Source organism: Euprymna scolopes, chromosome 4 (assembly GCF_053919585.1).
Source record: "Euprymna scolopes isolate OS-2025 chromosome 4, ASM5391958v1, whole genome shotgun sequence".
NCBI classification, from domain to species: domain Eukaryota; kingdom Metazoa; phylum Mollusca; class Cephalopoda; order Sepiida; family Sepiolidae; genus Euprymna; species Euprymna scolopes.
Window position 1 is genome coordinate 179,160,053 of NC_136485.1, and position 11,536 is coordinate 179,171,588.

The following is an 11,536-nucleotide window of genomic DNA, read 5'->3' on the forward strand; positions in this document are numbered from 1 at the left end:
TTTGTATATGGATGTATTATTGGGCATATCTATAAGGGCGTCAAGGGATGGAATTTTTTGTTGTTGTTATTCATTTTTTCTGTGAACTTAAAGTTTTTTTAAGAGGTATTGTAGTATATCTCTTTTCCACTAAAATACGTATGTCGTTCACGTAGTGTACACATATAGGGAGCTTTATATTATTTTTTTAAATATTTTATTCTCTAGATCTGCCATGTAGAATTCACTTAAATCATTACTCTGTCCTGGTTCCAGACGACTGAGTATGGCATTGCCAGCGGAGGTCTGCACCCTAGCTGTCTTTAAAGGTGATGAGTCCAAATGCTTCTGCTGCTTTGACTGGGTTTGGTATCTGGATCATAGTGGTAGATCCAGATTTCATCCTGTATAATCAGTCTTTTGAAAAGCTTTGACTCATCTTCTTGGCACAGCTCCAAATTCATTCTTGAGCACTGGACATATTCTTGCCTCTGGGAAGGTGTTTCTGTAATGTAACTTGGAGATCCATCTGACAGACACCTTATGCATTTGCAAATTGTCATGAATGATTTCACAAATGATTTTCACAAACCATGTATTAATCTTGACCTCTTAGACTATTTGGCAAATAGTCACGTGTCGCTCTTCCAAAATGGCAGCTTTAACTTGACTGACAGATGCCTCATGTCTGGGAGTTGTTTCCAGAGATTTTTCGAACATGTTTGAATTTACGATACCAGTGTTTTACAAGGTTATATGATGGGGTATTATTAGCCTATGTTTATTTTTGTTTTTCATCAAATGTCTCCTACGGTTTGCGTCCTTAAACAAATGCAAAAACCGGATTACTGCGCGGAACTCAACAGACCCCATGCCATATCTTACTCAGTTCAAACACTGTAAATCAGAAACCACAATTGGGTCAGAGTTTTAATTTGTCACATAACCCATAGAGATATAAATCATTGCGCATGCATAATTTCAACTAGATCAGACAAGTGGAAGGGGACTATAGGCATTACTTATTGAACGCCTTTCTTACGAAAGTATTTACTTCTTCAGATTGATATTAATAAATGGAATACCCAGATGAATGAGCTATTTTTGTTTCAGCTTAATTTTCCTGATTCTTTTGCGCACGCAAATAGATTGAAGCAATTTTTGCCATGTTTCCAGCGCAATAGAATTCCTTGAGGAAAACATTTACGACACTAGTAAGGAAGAACAGACAAAAGACGACAGGTATTTTTATTCGACAAGACTTCTCTGTTTCTAATTCAATTTTAGATTTTGTACAACGAAGAGGATAAAACAATTTGAAACAATTCGATTAGTTCTTTTAGTCTAATCAGTTTTTTCTTATCTCGTCGTAAATATGTTTTGCCTTTTTTGTTTTGGTTTTTGTGATTTTTTCATTTCAAGGTTTTAGTGTTTTTTTTTTCCTCGCGTCAAACGACTTTCAGTAAACAGAGTCGATCGACTGAAAATCTCCCAAGAGAAAAGACGAAATAGATTTGAATTCTCGTAGCAAGTGAGAATTTGCTGATAAATATACATTGCTAGATGAAATTAAGTCTACGTCTACGTTTATCAAGCATATTCCAACGAACGATGTATATATATATATATATATATATATATATATATATATATATATATATATATATATATCTTCCCATTGAAGGCAAGATGCGGCACGTAGACGCTTGTTGGCTTTTTGTTTCTGAACCTTTGATTCCTCTTGACTCCCTTACCGAGTATCTCAACACTCGCGACTCCTTTCACTTCCATAAAATTTTGTTTTGTGTTGTTTATTTACTCGAAAATTATAAATCAAAGTGAATTTTTTGCTGAAAATGACACTTGCTATTGAGCTCGTGTGACGAAACAGCTTGTGCCCGGCCCCGTGTTCGACATAGTCAGGGCAATATGATTTCTAACATCAAGATGATTTCTGACTTCGTTTTAATGATCGCCAGATCAGAAAATCCACATTCGCAAAAGTATGTTGTTGTGAATTGTATGTTACGAATGCCTTCTTGTTGAGTAGGAGATACACACCCTGAACAAAAGAACCAGAAGTTGGAGAAGACCAACTTCATTGCTTTTGAAACCTTGAATTCTACCAGCTCTTCTTCTTCGTCTTCGGGTTGAATGTTCAATGTTGAATGTTGTAAGGGTCTCTATGCCTGTAGAGTTAGAATGTAATAATCAAAGAAGAAGGTGCCCACGTTTGTGTGCATTATGTGGCTATACGGTTTACCTTCAAGTGGGATCTGAGAGAGAGATTAAAGATGGCGGCTGCGGCTTTATAAGGTGTAGTCTCGTGGAATCGGACGAGATCACACCGCCCACTGCACACATATGCAAATGAAATGCAGTCAGGTTTTTAATAAAACGCCTGTTGACAGAGGTGAGAGAAAAAACCTGTGCTGGAAGTTGAAAGAGAAAGTTGTGAGGAGAAAATATAGTGACGAATTCTGTCTGAACTTTTGTTTATTTTATTTATTTATTTATGTATTTATGCTGTTTGCCAGCCCATTTAACTGCAATGCCATGGAATATTCAGTTGTGCTTCATCGAAATAAGATTTGAAGAGTGAATTTGAAGATGTCCAATGATACAATTTTTGATGCCGATAGGAAATTTAATCCTCTACGTTTGTCTAAGAAAGGAAATAAGGCTGTTGACACAGCCTTGATTCATGCCTTCCAGACATTAATTCAAGCAGACAGTCCAGTAAGTTTGTCTTGGGTGTTACTGACTGTCACATCACGGCCTTGCTAGGATTAGTTCATTTCGTTGTCGCCCAAAAATATAGACCAGGTAAGCACGCATCATGACAAACTCTTAATTGTTGAAGTGGAGACGGAGGTTTTCGTTCTCTCAAAGAAAGATTTTTGCTTCCATACAGAATTAATACAGCCGAGAGAGGCATTTTTCCATCCAGAGCAAATGAACTTTCGTGTAGAATAGAAGTCCCATATGTTACGCACCCATTCCGTTGGCGAGAACTTGGAAGATGATTTTGGCCTTAGCAGCAATGAAGTTGATAACTTTGATCGCAACGTCCAGAATATCCAACAAATGTGGTTGTAGAGTTTTCGACGCAAAAGCATATCGGTGCCCAATGCCTTTGACAAAGTCTGGCATGAAGGGCTGCTAATGAAAATCAACTCATACGGTATAACTGGACGAATACTAAATATAATTATATCCTTCTTAGACAATAGAACAATCCAGGTTGTCATTGATGGACGTTCATCCAAGCAGCATAACATTAATGTGGGAGTACCTGAGGGATCGATCCTTGAACCACTATTATTTCTGATATTCATCAATGGCCTCCCCGATAATATTGAGTCTGAAATGGGTATATTTGCTGATGATACACAGTTCTATAGCATGCATGAGGGAAGAACGGGTGTACACAAATCCCAGACGATGGTTGTATCCTTAGAAAATGACCTCCAGACCGTAGTGGAATGGGGGAGAAAATGGAAGGTAACATTTAATGCTAGTCAGACTAAGTTGCTCTCCTGTAACAATTACAAAAATTCTCTCCAACCACCGATATCCATGATAAATTACTACCTAATTGAGAATTCTTCCTTCAAACTCTTCGGCTTAACATTTACGGGAAATATGAACTGGAATATTGCGGACATTGCGAAGGCTGTTGCGAGGAAGGTGGACTCCCTTTATCGTGCTAGAAAACTGCTCACACCTGAGAGTATACTGTACCTCTACAAGGCCACCATTCGTCCATATATGGAGTATTGTTGCCACATCTGTGCTGGTGCATCTACCATTAGTCTCTCTCTCTCTCTCTCTCTCTCTCTCTCTCTCTCTCTCTCCCTCAGATAGGACCCAGAAAACGGTTTGCAACTTAATAGGTCCCACTTTGTCAACTAGGCTCCAACCCCTGTCCCTCTCTGTGCCTCTTTTACAAATATTTTAATGGAATGTGCTCTGATGAACTCGTTGCACTTGTCCCCCCTCAACGTATCCCGATAAATTCGCTTAGCAACAAAATCACACCCTTTCACTGTGTAGGCCCCTAAATGTCAGAAAGTATTCTACAATACTTCCGTCAATCCGTCAATAGATTCTTCCCTAGAACAGCTAGACTTTGGAATTTTCTTCCTGCTACCTGCTTCCCAAACTGTACTGATATGCAGAAGTTCACATGTAACGTAAACCAGTATCTTAATCTTTCTTAGTCATGGTCCCAATTAGTAGCCCATTATGTCCAAGTGGCAACATGCCTTGTTTGAGGTGAAGGTGAGTAAAAAAAAAACACATTCGTGACTTTACACTTCACATAGCTTTCATTCAATTTTCGAACATTCGACATCCTAGAAATCAGAAACTGAAAAAATAAATTAATGATAAATATTTTATAAAGTTCGTACATCGCTTTACTCGAAAGGTAAGTTTCCATATTTCTGTATCAAATATTTTTTAATTCTTATTTAATTATGTTCTAATATGTACTTCATTTGCAATTTATTAATGACTGGGTTAGGGGTAGGTACTATTTTCCTTTTATTTCATTTTGATTTTTCCTGTATTCTAAAATTTAACGAGTGTTTTCATAGGATTTTGAACGGATTAGGCGATTTTCGTTTAAAACGCTTTTCAGGATACGAAATTTCAGAATATGAACATTTCAGGATACGAAAATTTCCAGATACGAAAGCCAACCCCGAGCCAATTAATTATATATATATATATATATATATATATATATATATATATATATATATATATATATATATATATATATATATATATAGTTCCACTGTATATAAAAAAATAAATAGTTCCACTGTATATAAAACAAAATAAATGACTGGAGTCTTATTGCCTTATTTATACATTGCAAGTTTCATCGTTTTGAATTACGGTGGCATGGGCTCCCGGTTGAGAAATGCTGGGCTAGGAGTAAACTTTTTGAGCTGTTTTAAATATTACACGTTATCTTTTCTGTCCTCGTGTTACATTACTATGCCAGTAAGTAGTGTTTAAGTTAATTAGTGTGAATTTTGATAAAGGTCATTTTTAGTGCATGTCAAGATAACCTAGCTGCAAACAGAATTTTGTCCAGATGTTACATGAAAAGGGATGTCCCCTTTTCATGTAAGTAAAAAAAAAAGAGAATTAGTTAAATGAAAATAATATCAGATAAAACGGGGATCGAACCCTGTAGATAAGTTTTAAAGAACAATAGGTTTTAAATGGAATGTCCAGTGAATTGTTGATTCTGTTAAAATATTTAATAAGTACAAATTTGGATGGAAATTATTCACATTCTTAGAAAGAATGCATAATAAAATATGGGTTACAAAATTAGATAACTAGGTTAAATTCCTTTGTAAAACAACAAGGAAAATGGTAAATTTCCTGGTCATCAGAAATGGTTTCAAAAACGTGCAAATCGCGCATGTTGATGACACGTGACTTATAATCACATTGATCAGACGTACATGTGATTTCTTAATATAGGAAAGAGTTCGAAGTTAGTTAGAAAGAGTCAGACGAGAGTCAGATCAGAGTCGGGAAGAAGAGAGAGAGAGCTGACATGGAAGCTTGGAAGCGAGGTTAGAAGAAGAAATCATGTAAGACTTGAATTCCTGTATGCAAAGCCATTGACCGGTCATATGGAATAATAAAAAGAACATCTTCATCTTTTTGTATCTGCGTCTTCGTGTTGTTATTCAACAGAAAATGTATTGTCCATTTATAAGAACTTTGTGAAAATCATCATCACCAAAACAAAGGTAAAGTGAAATTGTATTAATATGAATTAATTGTGTTTATAAAAATGTACAACTGTCTCTCTCTTTATATATACTTGTTAATGTCTCCATCTCTTACAACATGAACACTCCTAAGACTCTAATCTCTCCTAAGACTGTCTATCACTCTAAGACTTTCTAATACAAACAAGAACATTAAATAAGAACAACGAAACATATACGACTATTTAGTACCTTCGTCTAATAATAACACCCACTACGTAAGACAGAGGCGGATGACGTGAGTTGAAACGGGAGGGAGAAAGAGGTGAAACGCTGTTGACAAAACATAGTCGAACGATATCAGGATATAACGAGAATCGCGTTTTCGATCGAGAGAAAACGAAGGTTTTCAGTTCAGTCTTTTCGTTGGAAGCATGCTAATATGACAAATTTACAATATAGAAAGAATTAAAGCTGAATGTTACCAATGTCTGTCCGTCTGCGCGTCACTCATTTCGTTAGATAGAAAGTAAGAAGTAAATGATTAGTCATTGATCTATTCTCTCCAATAAAACCTTGAAGAAATCAGCGAAAGTATTCCTTGTGTCTTTCCTGCGTGAGAAGTATATTCGTTTAAGTTAAAAAGACGAGACAATCGGCAACCACTAGACGAAACAACAATCATGAAAGAGCGATAATGAAAAGAAGTGACAATGCAGAGAAATAAAAGACTATGTATGTATGTATAAAGACTGCATATTACTTGGTTTCTTGATCACTCATGGGTAAAAACGTCACTCGGTCAGTGAAGTAGATTCTTCTAAGCTGAAGTAATTTATATTGTTATCCTAATCCAGACTGTAGTTTCGATCGTGGCTAAGGGGGTATTTTTTGGTGATAGTAACGTCATTGAACAATGCAAGAATCGCGCTAACAATTAATATACATGTAGTTAAATCGGCAAATGAAAAAGATGAAACGTGAATGTTATAGAACGGGTCACCAGTTATCAAGTGCTAACTCAACCACGGAATTTTTGGAATGAAATAAGAAAGCGTGAATTACCGAGCAAAATATATTTATACCAAGAATTTTATAGAATTCATTTGTTCATTTGCGGACTGTTATTCTCATCTTTATAGTTTTTTGCTGTTTCACCACGTTTCGGCCAACTATTCCTCTGGCCTTCTTCAAGCGATCAATCCTACTCACATCACGCCAGAGGAAAAAAATTCAACCCTGACCGCCCTTGGCGCAGTGGCTAAAGGCGTTGAATCTTTACAGTTCCAGGTGAGCATTGTCTGAAGTTAACGGTTTCAATCCTATCCAAAGCCGGTCAGAGGATTAGTTGGCCAAAAGATGGTGAGTAAACAACCATGGAAGGAAGTAATTGCTTGGGATGCAGTTAAACGACTCAGCATTCTTATCCTGTCGTGGTTAACCACCTGAATATTCCCAAAGCCGAAACGACATGAAACGACATGAAACAACAACCATGAAAATGAGGATAACAGTCCGCAAATAAATAAATAAATATGCAAATTACTCATCTCAAAGAATTCCAATAAAAAATAATTTTACAGACATGTAAAATATACTTTGAAAGACCAAAGTCTGTTGAGAAGTTTTTAAATTCTTGAATGAGAAATAGACAGAGATGTCAGAAAGTTTTGTTTTTTTAAGTTCCGTTGTTTGTATGTGTATGCGTTCACCTTTTGTTTAGCTGAGTTCATTAGCTATATAGTATCAAACTTAAAGGGATTTCAGCATGGAGCATTCCTTTCGCTGAGAATGGCCGTTGTTGACATTGAGTCGAGCCACATCGCGGGGGTCACGCGAAATAACTCTGACTTCAGTTTATTAATCCATTGTTTTATACGCTTGTTTAATTAAACGCAGGGTTGTTACATTTGCGGTTTGAAACAGTTTTCTTTGGTTGGAAAATAATTTGAGTCAACGCATTCCTATGAAAACTAACTTGCTTTTGAAGTGACTAAGCAATTGAATCCCAACGGAACGGAGAAAGAAAAAGGGTGGCAATACATACCATTCGCTTTTAAGCATTAGACTCCAGATTGCCATGTAAGAATTGGAAGGAAAGTGAAATTGTCTATGTATGTCTGTGTGTGTACATTTCCCTACCAAACTACTCAGTCTTTTCAGGCTCAAGATTTGACATAAGAGGTATTGACATTTGGGAAATAAATTTTAATCGGTTTTCGGAATCATTTGGCTGTCAAGGGGTCAAAGTTCAACGATTTGACTTTTGAAAACTACCAAACTCCTCCGTCAATTTTGGGTCAAAATACTTGAAATTTTAGATGTAGTTTACTTGAACATAGATAAAACTTTTTAATTTGATTTGAGTCCAAAAGAATAAATGTTAAGGGGTCAAATTGGGGTCAAAGTTAAAAACAATTGACCACTGCAGTCTCTACCAAATTACTCAGTCAGTTTTGGGTCTAAACATTTGAAATTTTACATAAAGTGTATTCAGAGATAAGACAAGTTTTTTTATCGGTTTTGGGCCGGAAATTTAGCTGTCAAGAGGTCAAAGTTCAAAATATTTTACCTTTGCGATCTCTAGCAAACTATTCAGTTTATTTTGGGTCTAAACATGTGAAATTTTATATCAAGGCTATTAAGACATGCAGCTTTTTAATCAGTTTTTGGACGAAAATTTGCTGACATAGAGGTCAAAGTTTAAAGAGTTGACCATTGCAGACTCTATCAAACTCCTTCGCCAATTTTGGGTCAAAAAACGCCTGATATCTGTTACTTTGGAGTTTGAAGTGTATTTCATTTGTTGAAAATAGCATGATTTAACATGTTCCTGTGAAAACTGACTCGTTTTTTGACAGTGACAAAAGAAGCGAATCCAACCGAAATGGAGAAAGACAAAGAGTAGAAATTATAGCATTTGTTGTATTTGTTTTTTTTTGTTTTTTTTTGTTTGTTTGTTTGTTTGTTTGTTTGTTTTGCTTTTTTCATTCGTCTGAATCGCATTTAGATGTAAAATTCTGACGCCAGTCATGAAAGAAGTAAAAAGGAAAGAGAAAAAAGCTAAACGAACAAAGAAAGAAAAGGAGTAACTTACATCAGCTCGTTTGTGTCGCATATAAATTTCTAATCACAAAACTACCTTATTTTGGGGAATCTGGATTTCTCTGAACTTTGAAGCCAGTATATGAAAATAATCCATGAATTGGTTTTATATTTTGTCGTGTAGGGTAAATTGTTGCCTAAGATTACTAATAAGACGTGCATAAGCCATGCGCAACAACTAAGAATGCACGTGTACAGCTTATATCTAACATGTAACGTTATCTGGTACAGTTGCATTTTAAAGCAACGGATTCTCGTAAATATCCGCTCGGATCGAGCGGAAGCTGACTGAAACCGCTGGGATACGTCGACGGTTTATCCAGTTGACCAGCCAATCAAAAGCGATACCAAACGCGGTTAGCTAATAAGGAGCAAAGCAGACGACTTTTGATGAATTGTGAGAAAAGAATTAAGTTTGTTTGTTTTTGTTTTTTTTGTTCTTTTTTTTTTTAGTTTAATCTGTCCTAACAATGGAACACACGACAATGAATTTAACCAGCCTAAATAAAGTATTACAGACGCCGGAACAAGTCCTAAAATATCGTAAAGAAAATAAATCATAATAATAATAATCATAATAAATCAATTTCACTTGCAGATACACAAACCCTAACCCCTCACATCTAACCCAAAACCACATCTTTACCCTAAACTTTAAACTAAATCTTTACCCTAAACTCTAAACCACATCTTTACCCTAAACCAACCTAAAATTTTATGGGAAAAAAATTCCAAGCGTTTAATTCAGAAATTTACATTTTTTATAAAATGAGGCATTTTGCACTTGATCAAAATTATAAGATCAGGGGTATAAATTATATGAAATTGTACGAAAAGCGTGCGAAAACATTCAACAATCAAATTTAATAATGAGTTTTACCTTCACTGGTTTAATGATGACTTCCAAATACTTTGGGGCATGCTAGAAATAAGCGTTTACATTAAGGTGCGGGGAATGTTGCTCCAGCTTCTGAAGATGGCTTCACGAACTTCATTTTTTGTTTAATATTGTTTGCCATTTCAATAAACATAGTTAAGTTTATGATTTCAACGTTTTGATTAGTATCCGATAAATGTTATTTTGATATCGTTGTTTTTTTTTTTTGTTTGGTTTTTTGTTCTTGTTTTTTCATCAGCAATCGGCATATTCTAGTGGATTATGGTCAAGCCTGAGCGGAAATTTACGAAAACCCTGGTTTTAAAAAGCAACCGTACTAGTTACTTTGTATAACCCAATCACTTTTGTAATCATGTTACAATTTAATCCCTCACTGATGAAGCTGGCTAGGACCCCTTTTTATCTGGAAATTTAGTTCTTCTCTGAGAGTTGTTACATTGAATCCTGTATACTGAGGTCCAATTCAAGATTAAAATCCCATAGCTATGAGGTCATCACCCAATTCTCAGCCAGTACAATATGTTCTCCTAACATTCTCACATTTCCTGTTGTTGAGTTTTTTCAAATAACAAAATACCTCATGTTTTTCCAACCAAAAAGCAAATATATCTAATTTGACATGAAATAAATTATATATATTTATATTCTCTATTTTAAATCCTCGGGTTATCTGGCGTCACCCGGGAACGATTAGCTATCTCAGCGTAGTTCTAAAGCTCCCCAATGGGGGATTACGTCACATTCACCCCCATTAGACTACATTGCTTTGTAGAACCAATGGAGTCTAATTCCTCAACACACCGCTCCATCTCTTTTCACAATTCGCCGTCAGATTTTTTTCACAGACTCCTCTCTCCATCCTCAAATTACCCATCAAAAAGATAACATATACAAAATCCCACATCCACCATTTAATGTGGGTTCTCCCCCTTGTTCATTCAAAATGTTCAACCGTTTTTGTTTTTTTTTTCCAAATGGGCGTTTGTTCTATTTAAAGTTTCGGGCGTTTTTTCTATATTTTTCAGCTCTGTCTCTCCTTCCTTTTGTTTTCAATTATCCCTGTCTGTCTGTTTCTTTTTTTAGTAAGTTTTTTCTCCTGCCACCGATAATGTAAGATTATAACGCAATCCCAACTCCGTGTTTTCTTTTCTTCCGTGGTAGCAAAAAAAAATGAGAAATATTAAGTCTCGCCCTTTTTTCGAGTCGATATCCTGGTCACGGCACCAAACTGTAACCCCCCTCACTGATGAAGCTGGCTAGGACCCCTGTTTATCTGGAAATCTCAGCTTGTGTCGTCTAGTTCTTCTCTGAGGGTTGTTACATTGAATCCTGTATGCTGAAAGCGAATATCGAAGCCGCAGGCAGGAAGAAAAACAAACTCGTGTACTCCACTCTACAGAGTTAATTTTACAAACTTATGTACAAATGTTTTTACAAATATCATTCAGTTCTTAGTAAGTTTTTCAAAGTCTCAAATCTCTTCACAGGCAGCGTCAGACGAGCGGATGAGGAAGTAGAGGAAGGGTTGGGTCCTCAGGGAACAGCGGTCTCTATACGATCTGTTCTCCCCGAAATCAAAAAGCAATCTGACTAATTTTCGAATGAATCGATCCGATGCGGGTGGGGTGGAAGTCTCCCTAGCCAATCAAATCACGTTAAATTCCAACTGCTGTTGTGCGATTCAACCGCAATCTGAGGTCCAATTCAAGATTAAAATCCCATAGCCTTGAGGTCATCACCCATTACTCAGCCAGTACAATATGTTCTCCTAACATCCTCACATTTCCTGTTGTTGAGTTTTTCCAAATAA